The sequence below is a fragment of the Chlorocebus sabaeus genome, chromosome 11 (assembly GCF_047675955.1).
Source record: "Chlorocebus sabaeus isolate Y175 chromosome 11, mChlSab1.0.hap1, whole genome shotgun sequence".
NCBI lineage: Eukaryota > Metazoa > Chordata > Mammalia > Primates > Cercopithecidae > Chlorocebus > Chlorocebus sabaeus.
The window spans coordinates 2,203,309-2,214,562 of NC_132914.1; the positions used below are offsets into that span (position 1 = coordinate 2,203,309).

At 54.4% G+C, this 11,254-nt stretch overlaps 1 pseudogene; it reads right to left on the reverse strand.

Moving 5' to 3' along the window:
• Positions 1-162: 162 nt before the first annotated feature.
• LOC103218855 (uncharacterized) lies at positions 163-11,254 on the reverse strand (annotated as a pseudogene).

Genomic DNA, 11,254 nt, shown 5'->3' on the forward strand with positions numbered 1-11,254 from the left:
ATCTGGTGGTTCCAGCAAAATGGTACACAAAATTGCCACCAACGCAGAGAAATGCTTGCAGAAGCAAGTGTTCTGATGACAGAACTCCTACACAGATTCATCAATAAGTCTATGTTGTAGTATCAGAGTAATCTGGTGGCACAGTTTTGTGGCTGAATACAATGTATTTTTTAAAGGCATCTGAATGATTCCTATGAATGTCTTAATTTCACATAAATTTTGTACATGTTTCGAGGATTACAAATCAAACACATTTAGAAAAAATAATACAGAGGTACTTTGGGCAGTCAATACATAAAAAGAACATAACTTCTCTAGATTTTGTGAATTTGGTGGCATTCACCAGCCTCTTAAAATTTGTAATTTGGAATGACTTTTAAAACTAAATAAATATTCACCTTTTTCCAACTTTTTTATTGAGGCCAAATACACATAACATAAAATGTGCCGTCTTAATCATTAAGCGTACGATTTAGCGTAATTAAATACATTCATAATGTTGTTCCACCATCACCACTATCTATCTCTATAATTCTTTGATCTTGTAAAACTGAAACTCTGAACCCATTAAACACTAGCTCCCCTTCCCTTCTGCCCCGGCTGCTGCTCTGCTCTCTGTGTCTCTGATGTTGACGGCTATAGGGACCTCACAGAAGTGGAATCATCACACAGTTGTCCTTCCGTGACTGGCTTATTTCACTTAGCGCAATGTCCGAAAGGTTCGGCCACAGTGCAGCGTGCGTCAGAATTTCCTTCCTTTTCAAGGCTGATTAATATTCCATTGTGTGGACAGACCTCATTTTGTGCATCTATTCCTCTATCGATGGACATCAGGGTGGTGTCCTCCTTTCGGCTACTGTGAAATATGCTGCTCTCAAGACGGGTGTGCAAATACCTCTTCGAGATCCTGCTTTCAATAATAAATATTCGCTTTTATATTTATGTTTGCACTGGTGATTTGCATTATTTTTCTTTTATGGATAACCACTCGCACATTATACAAGCTCCCACCCCCTCAGAGCCTGCCCCCACCGGGTTTCAGCGCCCTGTCTGGAAAGGCTTCATCTCCCTCTACTGTGACAAGCGTGAGAGCAGCTTAGAAAGCTCCATCCTTCACAGTCACGCTGGTGGCCCGGGTCCTGAGCAGCCCCTTAGACATACTTAGGAAGCCTCCAAAACTAGGCCTCCCCGGTCCAAGGCCACCCCTGGCCTCCAGGCAGCAGACTCTGCCCACTGCCCCTTCAGGCTCTAGCGACGGTTTCCTTCCCTGAGTGGGGGCTGGAGGGGGTAACAGCTGGGCTGCATCCTGTGTCCGCTACACTCACACCTTTCCCAAGAGTCCTTTGGGAACCAGCTTTCTCACCTGTTTCCCGCAGGCCCCTGTCTGGGAGCCTTCCCACCCTGCCTCTCCTCATCCATTCTTAATGCAGCAACTGAAGGATCTTTTCAAATGTAAGTCAGACCCTGTGGCTCCTCTGCTCCGAAGCCCCCAGGGCTGCCCATCTCTCTTAGAGGAAAAGCCACAGTTCTGACCACAGCCACAAGGCCATACCTGGCTGGAGCTGGCTTGATTTTAAAAATCATTCCAAATTACAAATTTTAAGAAGCTGATGAACGCCACCAAATTCACAGCCACGAGGCCCTCCGGCTGCCGCCCACTGGGGGGCTCCTGCTGCTCCTTGGGTACCTCAGGCATGCTCCCCGTCGGTATGGCTGACCTCTGTTTGCAGTCCACGCTGTGGCTCTGTCTGCCTGCTTCCCCCTGCGTGGCCGGCTCCCTCATTTCCATCAGGGCCTGGCGTCGGGTTTCCTGCAGGAAGAGCTGGTACCCTTGGATCAGGCAGCTTGAGAAGAGTTTAACAGAGAGGCTATTTACAGAGGTGTGGATGGAGTCCTGCAGGGACACTGCAGTGACCAGGGGTGGAAACGGCGGGAGCCAGCCCCTAAACCTTGGGGAGGGGGACGGGGACAGGGACAGGAAAGCCACTGCACCCTGGAGAGAACAGGCTGTATGGGGAGGACTGTGGCCTCTGGCCAAGGGATGCGGCCAGCCACAGCAGTCCCATGGGAGGGCTGGGACAGTGAACACCCACTCACCCTCTGCCCCCCCCGCTCTCCTGTTGGTGCCCCCACCTGGTGAACCCACTCCCCCCCCAGGACAGCCCCTCAGGGCAGGGAGAGCACTCAGAGGAGCCAGCAGGGGATGTCCAGCTCAAGGTCTTCCACGCCACCTTTTAGGATGAAGGTGTCCTTGAATGAGAGAGTGGCGGGCAGTGACGCACAACTCTGTGAATAGCCTGTCAAGCACTGAGCTGCAAACTTGAACATGGTGAATTTTACGGCATATGAATTACTTCTCTGTTAAAAAAACTTTTTTTTTTTTTTGAAAATCACCTTTTTAACGAGTGAAGCCTTTCCTGGCTACAAGATCCACCATCTTGACCCGACGCCTGACATTCCCTGTCCTTCTTCACAGCATCTTTCTTCTCCTCAGTGGCTGGCATGGGACGTGCCACATACAGGCCTCCCCCTCTAGCACGCAGCCTCCATAAGGGGCAGGGCCTGCGGGCTGTTTGTCCCTGCTGTCTGCCCCGTCCCCCAGCACAAGGAAGTAAAAATATGATTGGAATGAAGGAAGGATTGAAAGGGGGGTGATTCTGGGTGGAGGTGAGGGCGTTTGGGCGGAGTCCTGCTTGTCTCCGCCTCTCTGGGGCCTTTGAACAGGAGCCCCAGGGCCCCCGGGTCAGTTTGGAAACCCCCATGTAGCCAGGCAAAGGCTTTCATTTCCCGTTCATTTTACAAATGTGTCTCGGATGGCTCATTTCATCTTCGGGTGACACAGAGCACATCACGAAGGCCTTCTGTGGTATCTGTACAGCACTATTCACTGCAATGTGAGTCACAGCAACAGAAGATGGGAAGACCCCGGGTGTCCACCCTGCAGGGACATGGATCGTGGATAAATCCAAGTGTCAACAAACTAACTAAACGTGGCATTGCACACGATGAACTATTAAAAGGAAGGCAATCCCGACACACGCTACAACATGGATGAACCTTGAGGACATTGTGGTGAGTGAAATAAGCCAGTCACAGAAAGACAAATACTATATGATTCCATTTGTACATGGTTCTCAGATTCACAGAGACAGAAAGCAGAACGGTGGGCGCCCAGGGCTGCAGGGAGGGAGCAGTGGGGAGTCAGTGTTTGATGGGTGCAGAGCTTCGGTTCTGCAAGGTAAAAGGGTTCTGGAGATGGAGGGTGGTGGTGGTTTCAGAAGCGTGTGAATGTATTTAACACCACTGAACTCTACACTAAAACATGCTTACGATGGTGAATTTTGAGTTACGTGTATTTTACTACAATGTTTTAAAAGAAGTGAGAAAAAAGAAGTGTGTGTGGGGTGCTGTAGAGCTGCCCTGGGAAAAACCAGGAGTCCAGAACCCCCCGACTTCCTCACCTTCCAGACACTGCTTCCCATTCTTCAAACATCCATCGCTCCAAAATGCCAGTCTGGCTGGATTGCAGAGCTTTGAAAGGGAGAGTGCGTTTCAGACTCCTAACGCCTTTCATCAGGCCCAGCCAATTTTTACTCAATGAGGGAGGAGAAAATAAGGTCATTAAACAAAATGGTCTTGATTGAACATGTGCCTCCTGCAACTACGCACATGCACACATGCATAAGGACACATGCACACGGACACACATGTACACGGACACACATGTACACAGACACACACGCACACAGACACACACAGGGACACACGCACATGAACACACAAGCACACAGACACACGCACACGGACACACATGCACGTGGACACATATGCACATGACACACACGGACACACATGCACACGGACACATGCACACGGACACACATGTACACGAACACACATGTACACGGACACACGCACACGGACACACGCACACAGACACACGCACACGGACACACAAGCACACAGACACACACACACGCACACACATGTACACAGACACATGCACGGACACAGACACACGCACACGGACACACAAGCACACAGACACATGCACACAGACACGCACATGGACACACATGTACATGCACACAGACAAGCACACAGACACGCACACAGACACACAAGCACACAGACACACGCACACGGACACACACATGCACACGGACACACGCACATGGAACACGGACACATGCACACGGACACACATGCACACGGACACACACACACAGACACGCACACAGACACATGCACATGGAACACACACATGCACATGGACACACGCACATGGAACACACACGTGCACACGGACACATGCATGCAGACACATGCACACGGACACACGCACACGGACACACGCACATGGAACACACACGTGCACACGGACACACGCATGCAGACACACACATGCACACGGACATATGCACATGGAACACACATGCACATGGACAAACACGCACACGGACACATGCACACGGACACACATGCACACGGACACACACACACAGACACGCACACGGACACATGCACATGGAACACACACGTGCACATGGACACGCACATGGAACACACACGTGCACACGGACACACACACGCAGACACACACATGCACACGGACGTCTCCCCACCCATCACTAAGAAACGCAGCTTGGATTCAGGTGGTAAACAAGGTCATCAGCCTAGCGCCAACCTAGATTTGCTGGTGCAGTCTCCTGCCCGCGGGACGTCAGGCCTCCAACTTGTACTTTCTGCCTGGAGAGTCTGAGGCGCATCAAAGCCCGGGAGCAGAGGGCAGCGGGCTAATTAGAGGCTGGCCAGGCAGGCAGCCGCTGCGAGGCTGTGCGAAGAGGCACTCTGCCAAAGAGCAGATCCCTGGGGACCTGCCGTGTCTATAAATACCCTGAAGGTAACTTGTTAGAGGTTGTGTGTGTGTGTGTGTGTGTGTGTGTGTGTGTGTGTGTGATGGGGGGAGAGAGAGAGAGAGAGAGAGAGAGTATGGGGAGGTAAAGACTGAAGCAGAAGAAACTCAGAGGGCCCCGTGGGGATGTACAAGCTGGGGGAGGACTTGGTGGTGAAAGGAGCTGGTGAGTTTCCACAGCTTCACAGCCCAGGGGGAGTGCAGAGAGGCCTCAAGAGGAAATTCAAGCATCAAAGAACAGGGTTTGAGAGGGAAGACCAGAGGAAGGGCTGAGAGGCACCAGCAATTTACTCATTTAACCGACAAGTGAGGGCTAGCTGTGAGCCCAGAGGGTGTGCTCCAGGTTCTGACCCGTGATGGGCGGGCCCCAGGACTGTCCCTTCCTACCCTGTTATCCACCGCATCTTGCTTTTCTTATCTGTAAAATCGGGATGATGCTCCCTGTGTCAGGCATAAATGTACTCAGCTGAAAGTAACAGAAAACCCAGATGACAAACAGGGATTTGTGAAAACAAGAAGTGTGGAGTGGGCAGGTCCAGTAGCAGCCCGTCTTGGCTCAGCTGCTCCGTGATGTCTGCAGAGACCCAGGCCCTCCTTCTTTCTGCCTTCCCCCCTCTGCCTGCTGGCTTTCATCCTCACGTGGCTCACCTCACTGTCACAAGATGGCTGCTGCCATTCAACATCACGTCCAAGTTTATAGTAGGGGGCAGGAGAAGGGCCATGCCTCTGACTAATTGGCCAAAAGTGGACAACGGGGTCGCCCTGAGCGGCAAGGGAGGCTGGAAAGATGGAAACAGGATTATCCTAACTTGTCTAACAAAATATGATCTGTTGCCTGGGGCTGGGTGTTATCAGGAAGAACAGAAGGGTAGGATGTGGGCAACCAGGTTTGCCTCACTCCTGGGGGTAGTGAACAAAATGAGGCAGGTAAAGCTCTCAGCGCAGGGCCTGGCCCTCAGAAACACTCTCCATTATCATGTACATGTGAGTTTCCTTCCTGTGTAAGGACTGATGGGCAAACCTCTACTCCCAAGACACTTTCAGGGGAGCTAGCAAAGGGGGCACCCCCTCTTCTTCAGAGCAGAAGACCAAGGTGTGCGCAAAGGGGCAGAGATTGGGCAGGGACTCAGCTGTGGGGCCCAGGGGCCCATTTGCTCTGGGAGCCTTTCATGGCCTTTCTGGTTGGGTGCAGTGGAACAAGCCTCAGCCACCTATGAGTCAGAAGACCTGGTTTTCAGTGTGCACCTTGAACCTGATCTCCTGTGCAACCTTGGCCTTTTCCCTCTTAATTTTGTCATCTACATCCAAGAGAGTTGGGTGAGAGGATCATCGGAGACAGTGCATGTGAGCTCGTGATGTTCTACACAAATGCGAGACGTTTGAGCTCACGAGGGAGAAGCAAGGCAAGCTTAGGGACCATAGTGAGCTTAGTGACTGCGGGTGGTGGGCAGTGAGCACACACATGAACATACACACACACATGCACCCATGTAACGCACCACACAGTACCAACCAAGCACGTGTGCAGCACACGCGGCTGAGTGCACATCCCACACACATTAATACACAGGTTAGCTGTCTGCCAAGATGGACCCTGGTAACCCACGGTATAAAAGCCTTGCCAAAGGAGAAGGGGACATGGGAGATGGAGGATGTGGCTGGGCTGAGGTCAGCTGGCCCCCAGCAAGATGGTCTTGGCTATTCCCATCACGTCAGGCCAGAAGGCAGAGTTTCCAAGGTGCTCGCTGGGGTATGTGGACAAGGTGTTGACCACGTTGTTCCTCTTTGGAAACCCCCTCACTGCCCTTTGCAGTGACTCTATCCAGCAGGGTCATGTTGCTAGAAAGTCTGGTCTCCAGGTCCTCTCCATCTGCAGCTTTTCCATCCCTTTCAGGGCAGGCAAGAGGCTGTGACTACACAGTCAGCTGAGGCTGAGAAGGACAAGGGGAAGCAGGGGGGCCCAGTAGCCACGCCGGCCAGAGCCCTGGCTGCCCAGCAGTCAGGAGGGAGGGGGATGGAATCCTGGGGGAGTCGCTTTGAAATCAGAAGTCCTCACAGCCTCCCTTTCAGCTCCCTACTTCACTTAGACTTGCACCTCTGCAGCCGTGCCAGGTCAGAGCCCTGAGGAGGTGGGCAGCCAGCACGTGTAGTGTTATACCAGGAGGGTGAGCGTGAGAACCTGGCCGGGCAGCCACCACTGCAGTGGAAATCAGTCCCTAAGCCCTGCCGTTAGAAACACCGGGGCCCACACCAGCTCATCTGAGGTGCTGGAAACGTGCTGAGGTGGAACCATGCACAGCTCAGAGCACTGGGCCAAGCCCAGAGGCCACAGCAGCCTGGAGGAGGCAGCTCACAGCAGTGAGAGTGGGGAGTGGGGCTAGCCCGACCGGAAGCCGAATGCTTCCTCAGAGAACCAGGCCAGCTTCCAGTAAGGATGCCTGGTCCAGGCTGGCAGCTTGCTGGGAATTTGCTCTTCCAAGCTCCCCAAGGACTGCATTCCGGAAAGGCCAGAGAGGGCCTTGGTCAAGGGTCTATTGAGGCATTACCCAGGGCCACCAAATGAAGACCAGCCAGGAGCCAGGGCTGCTGTCCAGGTTCTCCTTCAAGCAATCCGTGGAGAAAACGCTGCCTTACAAACTGCGACGATGGGATTAAAATGAATCCCATTGGCGTTAGGAAGAGTTCTTCTCCTTCCTTCTGATGGGAGAAACGTACAGAAATGGTGCAAATGTTTGGTGGTAGAGAAATGGAAGTAGGGGTGTGACCGTGTCGTGACTGTGACTGGCCTCTGGTGAACTCATGTTCCCTTGGCCCGCCGCCCTCAGGGTCACCCCCATGGCTCGCCATTTTGGGCTGATGTTCCCGTGCTGAAAGCCCTGGGTACACCTCAGAGGATAGAGGAGGACTCCGGACCCTGGTTCCCGCTCTGGGAACAGTCCCGGAGGAAGTGGCAGAGGCGAGTGGGAGCATCAAATGCTCATGCTCAGTGGGGCTTCTGGAATTGTCAGAGCTCAGCCCTCAACTTTCCAGAAACATGACTGAGACCAGGAGAGAAGGGCCCTCCTCAGTGCCACGCCCCATTCACAAAAGAGCCAGGACCACTGAGCCCAGGCTGCCTGCACTCACCGCACTGCCTGTGCCAGGCTTCGTGGGATGGGCCTCTCTCCACATCAGGTACAGCAGGGGCGATACAGAGGCGAGGGGATGGGATCCTTGCGCTCAGAGATACACCAGGGATGCAATCAATGTGAAGACCATAATAGTCAAGGACAAATGTGAGATGGGCTCTTGGATCGTTACGGAACACACTGGCAGACACTTCTGAAGAGGTTGACACAACAGGAGTAGCATTTGAGTTTGGAAGAAGAATTAGTGCTGATTAAGCTAATCAAGGAGGGTTGTAGTGGCTAAGGGCTTGTTTAGGCCCTGCCATTGATTAACGGCGTGATCTCGGGCAAGTTACCAAACTTCCAACTCAATTTCCCCCTCGATAGAACGCGGGGCAGTGATACCTGCCCTGCAGATGTCGGGGGAGGTGACATGGTGTGTGTAACATTCCTCCACATTGCCCAGCAAATGGCGAGGTCTCTATAAACCCTGTGGTCATCGTGGCTCTCCTTGTCATTGTCATCCTCCTCATGACCGTGGCCACCGTTCATGGGCGGGGGCCGGGTCACACCGGGAAGGCTGTCTCAGCAGTCTCCCTAGGATGGGGGCACTGACACCTGTGCAGCCCTTCCTCTGCCTGAGTCCCACCTGTTCTGGACAAAATTAGGTGTGTAGGTGAGGAAGCAGAGGGGCAGTTACTGGTGCCGATGAATCCCCAAAGCATTTTGGAGAATCACAGCTACAACTAAATTCAGCTGGAGGTTTGTCCTCTCAGTCTGAGCCATGTGCTCATTTCAGAGTGTGGGGAAGGAGGGGGAAGGGGGAAGGAGGAAGAGGAAAAGGTCGAGGAGGAAAAAGAGGATAGGAGAAGGAGGAGGAAGAGAGGGAGGAGGAGGAAGGGGGAGGAGGAGGAGGAAGGGGAGGAAGAGGAGAAGGAAGAGGGGGAGGAGGAGGAGGAGGAGAAGAAGGAAGAGGAGGAAGAAGAGGGGAAAGAGGAAGGGGGAAGAGGGGGAGAAAGAGGAAGAGGAGGAGGAGGAGGAGGAAGAAGAGGGGAAAGAGGAAGAGGGGAAGAGGGGGAGAAAGAGGAAGAGGAGGAGGAGGAGGAGGAAGAAGAGGGGAAAGAGGAAGAGGGGAAGAGGGGGAGAAAGAGGAAGAGGAGGAGGAGGAGGAAGGGGGAGGAGGAAGAGGAGGAGGAAGAGGGGGAAGAAAAGGAGGAGGAAGAGGAAGAGGAAGAGGGGGAGGAGGAAAAGGAGGAGGAAGGGGGGAGAGGAGGAAGAGATGGAGGAGGAAGAGGGGAAAGAGGAGGAAGAGGGGGAGGAGGAAAAGGAGGAGGAAGGGGGGAGAGGAGGAAGAGATGGAGGAGGAAGAGGGGAAGAGGAGGAAGAGGGGGAGGAGGAGGAAGAGGGGGAGGAGGAGGAGGAAGAGGGGGGAGGAGGAGGAGAAAGGGAGGAAGAAGAGGAGGAGGAATAGGGGGAAGAAGAGGGGGAGGAGGAAAAGGAGGAGGAAGAGGGGGAGGAGGAGGAGGAAGAGGGGGAGGAGGAGGAGGAAGAGGGGGAGGAGGAGGAAGAGGGGGAGGAGGAGGAGGAAGAGGGGGGAGGAGGAGGAGAAAGGGAGGAAGAAGAGGAGGAGGAAGAGGGGGAAGAAGAGGGGGAGGAGGAAAAGGAGGAGGAAGAGGGGGAGGAGGGGGAGGAGGAGGAGGAAGAGGGGGAGGAGGAGGAGGAAGAGGGGGAGGAGGAGGAGGAAGAGGGAGGAGGAAGAGGAGGAGGAGAAAGGGAGGAAGAGGGAGGAGGAGGAGGAAGAGGGAGGAGGAAGGGGGGAAGAAGAGGGGGAGGAGGAAAAGGAGGAGGAAGAGGGGGAGGAGGAGGAGGAAGGGGAGTAGGAGGAGGAAGAGGGGGAGGAGGAAGAGGGGGAAGAAGAGGGAAAGGAGGACGAGGAGGGGGAAGGTGGGGGAGGAGCAGGAGGAGGAGGAGATGACCAGATGGGCATGGGTTTGGTTCCGTCTGCTCAGGCTCACTTGTCCGTGCCCACTGGCCCGGGTCCCTCAGGTCTCCATCCTTCTGTTTCACGGCCTCAGTTCCTCTCTTGGTGGGGCCTCCTTGGGTCCCCATGAAGAGACCGAGTTCCAGGAATCTTTCCTTCTCTGCCTGTCTGCCTGGCCTTCGGCTTCTCCTTTTCTCTTGCTCCTCAATGCCTCCCCGCCCTTCTCTCCCACAGTGCCCAGCAAGCCTTTGCTACCTACCCACTGTATGCCTGGCCCTGTGCCTGGCCCCAGGGTCCAGAACCCCTTAGCGTGATGGTGATTTCTTGCCCTGGAGGAGCTCACAGGCTGCTGAGAAGACAGACACAAAGGAAAATACCAAGAGGCCAGGGAGCTCGCTCTGCCTGGATCTCATGCCCTTATGAGCGTGGTTTCTGCCTGGAGTAAACCCCACGTGTCTGAACACCTGCTGCTCCACTGGGCCCTCAGAGTGGAGCAGAGACCCTGCCTCACCCCCGCCTCCGGGAGCTCAGAGTCATCAGAAGAGTGCCCAGCAGGGGTGCGGTGGGTACCACTTAGTGCTTCCGGCTGCAAGGAGCAGGAAACCCCTACTTGGGGACTGAAATAATAACAGTGTGACAGCTCACATGAGGCCAGAGGCAGGTGGCTCCAGGGCTGGTGAGTACAGCAGGTCCGAGATGTCACCCAGGACGCCGTTCCTTCCGTGTTTCCTCTTGCTGCCCTCAGCATTTCAGGTTGTCCCCCAGCCAGCTCCCCTCATGGCCATAGGATGGCTGCCACTGCTCCCTTGCTGGCTCCCAGGGCTTGTCCCAGACCTTCTGGATCCAAAGCCCTGAGGTGCAGAGCCCCCGTCTCCCTGGGTGCCCCCAAGGTCCTGGCCGATGTTTGGGAGCCAGTCCCCCTGACCTTCCTGCGTGGATACAGGAACGCTCAGCCTTGCGCCGGGGGCACGTCAGAGGAGCAGTGAGGGCAGCACGTCCTGGAGTTAGCGGAGACCGCAGACTGGGCTTCCACACAGAACATTTGCCTGGGACTAAATTTGAGGACAAAGGTTTCTTTCTCCTGAAGTCATGTTTCCTGGATGGAGCCTCGTCCGACCCCGGCAGTGCAGTACAGGGGAGTGAATGAGCAGGAAGAGGACCGGCATCTCGTGGGGGCAGGGCCACGACAGGGGCCGGTGCGTCCATCCCTGCGGAGCTGGTGGCAGAGTGGCGGATGCCGTGGTGGAGCAT